At 34.5% G+C, this 8,859-nt stretch overlaps 1 long non-coding RNA gene and 1 pseudogene across 1 annotated transcript; both read left to right on the top strand.

Moving 5' to 3' along the window:
* Positions 1 to 5,507: 5,507 nt before the first annotated feature.
* LOC122134246 lies at positions 5,508 to 6,988 on the top strand. The gene is made up of 3 exons (XR_006156050.1): positions 5,508 to 5,629; positions 5,850 to 5,935; positions 6,962 to 6,988. It is a non-coding gene; the product is annotated as an uncharacterized LOC122134246 (long non-coding RNA).
* Positions 6,989 to 7,055: 67 nt separating this feature from the next.
* The window catches only part of LOC109111123, a 3,254-nt pseudogene continuing 1,450 nt past the window's right edge, over positions 7,056 to 8,859 (top strand).

Here is an 8,859-nt window from a genome sequence, read left to right as displayed (position 1 = left end):
TAATAACTTTATTGCATTATTAACATTATTATGTAATAGAGTGAAGATCCCATTATAGTCATCATAATAAATATACAGCTTCAGATATAAATATTTTGCATGTTTAAAACAGTTCAAGAGAGATATTCAGGCCTCCCGTTTTGTTTGTGATACTGCAGCCACAAGTAAAGACAGCAAAGTTAATTGGTCTCAGTGTGAAAGAGGACTGGTCTACAGAAAGTGGCATCTCAGCGATCCCCTGGAATTCTCTGATTGCCTGTCAAAGACGCCTCCATCAATAAAGAGGGTAGGCACTAAAAAGGTGTCATATTTATTATATTATAGCGATAAATAACAAGCTGTGTCATCATCATTTGTTGACTTGCTGTCACATGAGCTTCTGATCTACAGTGAGTGTGCTATCATTGATGTTGACTGATGAGGGGGCATACAGAGACATTTAAGGAGAAAGAGAGTTATGTTAGAATCTCTGCTGTGTTCTAGCTTTGTCTTTTGCCCTGCAGACCCTGTACAACCCAGAGGAACGCCCCAGTGAGTGGGGAGAGGCTGTGCTCTCTCCTGCTGCATTACTGGGAATGTCAAACCTCTTAGAGAAGTGAATATCGACAACTTCAAATCTAGTCTTTACACTAGCAGGTTCAGTACAAGATGTCCAAAACACAAGCTACTGCAGTCACTGTCATTTATTCATACATACCAAACCAATGTTTGGAATAATTGTGATTTTTTAAAAATATTTTGAAAGAATATTCAGCATATTAGAATGATTTCTCAAGGATCGTGTAACTCTGAAGACCACTGTTAATGCTGCTAAAAATTCAGCTATGCAATCACAGGAAAAAAATTACATTTTAAAATTTTAAGTGTATTTGTATGTAAATGTATTTTAAGCCATGCTGTTTAAAACATATATTTAGTTTCTACATATATTTTGGTTTGAAAATAAATCTTAGGTTATGAAAGGTTTGAAAAAACTCACATAGAATGTGTCTCCTACTAAAAAAGAAAGTAAAAACACACTATTCCTTTGTGTGTGTAGTGTGTCATATTAAGCAATAAAGTCTGATCCAGTAGTGCATAAGCCCACACCCAAGTCTCTAGAGAAGTTTGTGTTGTCCAGTCTCAGATTGATTCATATCCAGGATGTTGGGTGGAACTGGGATGTCAATTTTGGCACTGCAGTCAGTCACTGTATTTATTTGAAAGATATTTTTCAAATAAGATCACACATGTTCCACCCAGCAGAGTTTGAACTACAGCGTGCATTGCATAACAGTGCATTTCTCCATTGGTCATGAGTGCGTCAATTTGTTACCTTTAATGGGAATTAAATTTTACACACAGTCACGAATGCTTATATGTTTATTTTTTAGAATGTCACTTCAGAATATCAGAAATAATCCAGACATATTAATACACAGTGTTGTATGTTATATGCAACATTTTGTCCTTTTAAAGCTGATGGATGTGATTGGCAGGTGTCTTAAAGAGATATGAGGCAAATATCTCATCACTGACTGTTTGCAGCTTTCATCGAGTGTCCTGCAAGGTAACAATTCTTCTTCTTCTTCTTCTTCTACTACTTGTTTTGTTCTATTGTTCTATTGTTTTTTTTTTAATGACCAGTAGGTGGAGCTCTGTATACAGTGTGTAAACCTCTATAAACTTCTTTCTGTGTTTTTCAGTTTAAAACGACTGTTCTCCTGAGACCATGTGAGCGCTGGTTGGAGTTGTTCCTGGTGACTAAACTCTCCTTCCATATAAAACTCAGAGATTTACCCTTTGACCTCCTGCTGAAGACCCTGCTCACATTGAGAAGCACTTCCATCAGGATTTTGTTTGATTACATTGCTTTTGCATAAAGAAGATGAAGTCTGTTTATAAGACCATTAGGATGTTTTGCATCGTGACATTTTACTTCCAAAGCTTCATTACTGCAGTGCATCAGGGTTGTTTTACTTTTGCGTTTGTTTGTAATTCCCTTTATTCTCAATGGTAATTTTCATTAGATTCTCATTACTGTAATATAGTCAGGAAAATCATCCTCTCAGCAAATGTTTTCTTCATTTACTTCATTTCTTCATTTACATCAACATAAAATAAGTACATTGCACCAAACATTCTATCTATCTATCTATCTATCTATCTATCTATCTATCTATCTATCTATCTATCTATCTTGTAGTGGGGAAATGTGTTATGTCGTAATGCAAAACACAAAATATTTAATAGTCTTAAAATAGTATTAATGGTCTTTAAAATAAATAAATAAATGTATACACACACACACACACACACACACACACACACACACACACACATAAACACACATAGCCTACATATTACAGTTTTTCTCAGTCGCTTTGGTGCATTTCTCAAATCATCCTTAAATATTTGCAAAGAAGTATGTGCATGTCTCAAAACAATTCATACAAACAGCACCACACAATGGATTACCTGCAAAAGCCTGTAACTTACTCAAAATCTTTAGTTCATCTCTCAAAAGTAAGTATTTATGTCAGTCAACATATCAGTGCCATCAGAATTAAAAGTCCTTGAGTCATTGTTCACAAACAAAATGCTTAGTCATGTTGTCATTATGCACTCTGTTAGTATTACCTGATGTTAATATGGCAACAGTTTGGATGAAAGTTGCTTGCAATGCAACGTGGAATAGGAGTCAAGAGAACCATTTCACAACTTCATATATGTGAATGAGGCTGGCTTCAACCTGACCAAAAGCAGGAGGTGTGGTTGAAATGTCATCAGCCACAGAGCTCCTGTTGATTTGCCAGACCAATGGGGAGGAAATATCCAATGTCAGAATTTGTAACTCTTGTGTTGTCCTTTGTCTATATATGCTTTCCAATTACAGTTTTTTTTTTAATTGCTAACAAGCGTTTACCGATAATTAAAGTACTTTTTCTAAACTCTTAACGCAGCAACACACCTACATCGCACAATTAGCCAAATAGTTAATTTTCTGGACAAAACCACATTTTGTTAAATAAATACAAACTCTACATTTCAAAATGCTGAATACCTTTTTCTACATATACTAACTCTATCAAAACACAGCAAACCCAATTCAAAATTGAATCATTCAGACAAAATATTAGCACTACCTTTCTATCCAATAGGAACATATAGTCAATCATAGCACAGTGACTGTTAAAATACTAACAGCTGATGGCTGTACAAAAACTGCATTACTTTCTTGTACATGTTTGACATACATTTCAGTTCTACTTGCATAGACAATATAAAAATCCATTGGTTTTTTGTAATTTAGTTACCTTAAACTGAAACCCATTTTACATTTTTAAGTGTTGAGTGTGTTCATTCAACCCAAAATAAAATCCAAAACCAAATGATTCATTACTTTATAGAATGTACAATAGAAAAAATAGGGTCCTCTATGCAGAAATTCAATTGGAACCTTGATTGAAATTGCTCACCAGTGGGTGGGGGTTGGATGTGGATGGTGCCCCATGGTAGCTGATGCCAGTGATCAACAAAAATTACAACATACATGGCCTTTGGTTAATATGCAAGCTTGTTTCCGTCACAGGATAAAAAAGTAAAAATGGTAACTGTGAACTTTTTATCTCACAATTTGGACTTCTATTCTTGGAATTGCGAGTTTACAGTACATCTTGCAATTCCGACTTTATCAGAATTGTGAGATAAATTCACAATTGCAAGAAATAAAAGTCAGAACTGTGAGATGAAACAAAGTCACAATTACCCTTTACCCTTTATATTCCATGGCAGAAATAAGCTTTCATAGGTTCCACAAACAAACAAACAAACAAATATAAAAATGCACAGTCCAGCACACATTCTTACCCCCTCCCTTACCTCTTCTTCTCCCTTACCTATCTTCTTCTGATCCAACTACTCCTCTCCCTCCTCCAACTATTCCTCTCCCTCTCCCAGACATTATTTTTTCTCTCTCAGATTCTTTGTGTTGTTCTGCATCCAAAAAACCAATTTAAAGAGGTATTTTTTACTCTATGTTGATGTAATGAAAAGAGCATCAACACCTGACTATTCTTCCAACTGAGACTGGAATCAGCTATTTTTAAATATTTTAGTGATCTGTTACTTAAAAATGCTTATCAGTTGTTACAATATTTTATATAGAGATAGTTTTTCAATACTTTTGAGTTGCTGTTGTTGGAACATTAGGTCTTCAATTCTGTCATGCTGTGTTTAAGCATTTGTAAAAAAGATAAGAAAGGTCTATGATTTTGGTATGGGGTAAGCTTATGTGAAAATAAAATGTAAGAATTTTAGAAACATGTTAAATTACTAAATATGGTGTGAAATCAACATGAATTGTGTTAAAGGAATGGTCACAACCGACTGATGTTGTGCTGATTGTGTATAGTGTTTTGAAAATGTGACTACAGATTGGACAAAAGGATGTTAGCAATTGAAAAAAACTGTAAAGGTTCATGAGATGCACCTTTGAGCAATTTCAGAGAACTGGTTTATCATTAGCTGATCTACATTTTCTTCATTAGTGAAAGTCAAGATTGACCTGCACAATTCATGGCAAATGTACAAAAAATCTAATAGAAATGTATTGAAAATGTTCTTGACAGTTTATGACAACTAGATCAACCATTTTGCATTTAATGACTTGAATAGATGAACTAATGCCTAGATGTTTTGGGGGGTAAGACTGTTGCACAGAGAACTATATAATATATTTTGAGCAACATGACATTAGCAACTGATAAATGCACATAATCAGTTGCATGAATGTACCAAAGTAATCACAGCTTGTTCAGAAGAATGTGAAACTGCTTTTATGATGTGCACAATTGACTAGATGATGTGGAGGCTGAACAAGTAGTTTTGAGAATTAAATTTCTGATCTGAGAAATGCACCAAAGCGACTGAGAAAAACTGTAATATTACATGTTTACAACATATATATTTACTATATATTCTATATATTATATTTTGGCAAGGGGGAAACATGTCTAATGGGATTGGAAAAAAAAACTTATGTCTTGTACACACAATGAAGGCCAAAGCACATACCTTTGTGTGTGAAATGTGTCATATTAAGTGATAAATGTTTTATTATCTATGCTATTTCTCATTAGAGTCTCATTACTCCAATATAGACATGAAAATCACCCTTTCTCCAAACCTTTTCTAATTTACATCACATAATATAAATACATTGCACCAAATAATACCATGATGCATAGACCCACATCATTATTTATGTTTTTATTTATTGTAATGGGTGAACTGTGATTTTGCAATTTCCCTCTGCCAAACACATAATGGTCTTAAAATAGTCCTTTTTTCTTTTTTGCAAAATATAATTTATTTTGATATTTGGGGTGACATATGGCCTGGACATGCTTAATAACACTTCTATAAAGTACTTTTCTGTACTTCAAGTCACCTTCTGCATACATAATGACTATTAAAAATAAGCAGATTGTGTAAATCAGCAGGAAACTAATAAGCTTTCTGTGTCTAGACTGTTCACATCTAATGAGTATGAGGTCTTGAGAGCAGTGCTGTGCTGGCTGTACCTGCAGTTAAATCCCCTCAGACAGACCCTAACAGCCCACAGCACCATCATCACCTTGTTCTCCAAGTACGTAACCTCCTTTATGGCATTTACAGCTATCAGCAAAACACAATGCACGTGATCCATTAGTATAGTTCCAGACAGTAAAAGCCCCATTTATTGGAGGACATGCAATAATTCAGTACACTATTCATTCTTTTTTAAATGACCTTGATACGGCTTAGCTAGTTCCATGCACATATGCTGTTTTAATGACATCCCTCCATCATATATCTGTCTGTTTCAGGGAAACGGCTGTTTTCTTGGAACAGCCTCAGGGTCAAAAATACATCACAATCTTTCAAGCCCTTCGTATGCATGGCATTACTGAATGTAAGTGCTGGTTGCTATATGATAGATGCTCACAACATCGCAAACTAACATTGTCTACAGCATTAGATTGGTCTTCAAAACCAAGCATACATCTTTGTCCCCAATCTCTGAATACTGTTATGCCTTAACTGTTACTGTTAGCTTAACTGAAAACAGACAGTTTGGCAGAATGAATGTGTATATCTCCACAAGAGTGTGTCCAGACAAACAGTTTGTCCCAGCTACAGGATCACGTCATGGCCACAGTCAGAACCTCATCCACTGGACCTCCAACGCCTACCAAACAGACGTGACAACACTATCAACTATTCTGAAATACTTCACAGGCACAGTCATACTACTGATGTGGACTGTTTTTTAAATCTTAAAGGGATAATTCATCAAAAAGGAACATTTGTTTGTTATACTAACCATCATGTCATTCAAACTTGCATGGACAAAAAAAACAAAACAAAAGTGTTGTAGTGTCCATGTGTCAAGATATGTAAAAATGACAGAAAAAGATGTGGGGAAACCTGTTTGGAAACAGTTATTAACACTGTTTGCTCAAATGCAGAATTATGGATCTAAACAAAAAACACATCATAAATACTACAAAAAATAAACAACAAAAAATAAGAATAATGAAAATAATCCACAAGAAATAACAAGAAGTGAAAAGATTTGTGTTTATTATAAACAAATCTATCATTAAGATGTTTTTAACTTCAAACCATTGCTTCCGGCTAAAATATAAGTCTTCTATATGTAATATTGCTTTCTCCAGTGAATCAGGAGAGAAATATGCACAGATCAAGCACCATTTTTAAGCGAAAACACTCTAAAACAGTTCTTAACAAATATGTTGGTGGATTTGAAGAGGACTTAGCCAGAAGCAACAGATTGAAGTTAAACTGCCTTAATGATGGATTTGTTTCTTACAAACATGCAGCCATTTAACTGAACATTAAACGTTAATTGATTGTGGTAATTACTTGTGGTTTATTGTGATGTTTTGTTTGTTTGTTTGTTTGTTTGTTTTTTCAGCTGCTTGGACTCTCATTCTGACGGCACCCAACCATCACACAGAAATCACCCTTTCATCAAATAATAATATTCTAGGAAGTGATGTAATGCTAAGCTAAAATGCTCCAAATCTGTTCTTATGAAGAGACAAAATCATCTACATGTTGAATGAATATGTATTCTGCAAAGTTTTATTTTTGAGTGAACTATTCCTGCAACCACACACTATACTTGTTGGGAGAAGTAGCTTATCACTGGAAAAGCTACACTGTTTTGGATATAACAGAAATTGTCTTGCCTACGTTAGAAGTGTTGCTACTTTTAGTTTACTACCCAACACTACATTTGAGTTTTGTTGTTTATGTGTGTTCATGTCTCAGGGCAGCATCTGCAGGAGCTGCAAAACATCAGAGTTCTTCCTGAATCCTGGCTGCTGCACATCCTGTCCAAACATTACCATACTGTGAGTGTGTGTAGAGACCACAAACACAACACCTTATTCAACCCACCCGTCACTCCAGATGTACTGCCATGTATAATTCACAGACTGCTTGTTTTAATAAAAGTTGTATTGATTTTTTGGCTCCAAGTGAAAACTAATTCATGAGCTGCAGGGTTTATCTGTATGTTTTTTCCGTAGCTTTACAGCGGGGGCGACATGGTATTGACTGACTTCTCCAAACAAGCTATCCGTTTTGGAATAATGTTTGATAGGGTGCGGTACACTTTCTGACACTTCAACACTGATGCATTATGGCCATTCCTGGAGCTCTTCAGTCCTTCAGTCACTTGCAGTTACAGTTGTTAAAATATGACAAAGTCAATTTCTTTCATGCTCATGTTCTTTTACTTGTTTTTAAGGCAGTATTTTGTGTTGTTTTTCCTTGTGTCACCATACAGGAACAAGTGTGCTGCACTCAAACCATCTGCATCTATGGCTTTTACTTTCTTCTCCAAGCTGCTAAAATGGGCAAATCAGATACATACAGTTTCTCCATTGAGGTTAGAGCATTCACAGCTTCATTTAACCTTGTGGAAAAGAAGTGTGCATAATTGTATCAAATGTACATTGCAGATGATATAATGTTAATGAAATATAAGGCCATTTAAGTGTATTTAAAGAGAGGACACTTTTCATGACCTCAGAAGTCTCAACACACAAAGTGCACTTTGTTAAATGTATCAAATTGTATCATGTATCATGCTTTAAAAAGTACACTTATTTTGATGTGTTGACTAAGTATGTGATGTAGTGTGTATTTGTGACTTCATTACAAATGTGTAATAATAAAAAAAAAACATATTTATGGCATACAAGTGTCAATGGAAATGATAAGTGTATTTAATTTTGCCATAAATGCTTGCCATTATACTTAGCAGTGCAGTTTAACCACATTTCAAAGACAATAAAAGCAATATATAGAGATGTACTTAATTGGATCAAAAAGCACTTGGTCACACTTTATTTTCAAGGCCCAATTCTCACTAAACCATTTTACATTAATATACTCCTAGTTTGCTGCTTATTAATATTTAGTAAGATAGTTGTTAAGCTTTAAGGTATTGGGCAGGATTAGGGATGTAGAATATGGTCATGCAGTATATGTGCTTTATAATTAATAAACAGCCAATATGCTAGTAATAGGCATGCTTATAAGCAACTAGTTAATGAGTACTGGTCCCTATACTAAAATGTTTCCAAGCACTCTTAATATAAATTTAAACTCTAATACATTTTAATAGTAAATAAATAGCATGCAATTAAGGGTCTGAGAAATTACATTCAGCTTGTGCTTAAGTATTTTATTTTAAAGTAAATTATTACCATAATAAATTCTCTTTTTAACAGTATCCTAAAGTGTACTTCTTTTTCACAAGAATTTGTCTAACAAATTAGGAATTATTATGTCTTAAGTATC

The sequence above is a fragment of the Cyprinus carpio genome, chromosome B12 (genome assembly GCF_018340385.1).
Source record: "Cyprinus carpio isolate SPL01 chromosome B12, ASM1834038v1, whole genome shotgun sequence".
Taxonomy (NCBI): Eukaryota; Metazoa; Chordata; class Actinopteri; order Cypriniformes; family Cyprinidae; genus Cyprinus; species Cyprinus carpio.
This window is presented reverse-complemented; position numbering and strand designations above follow the sequence as displayed.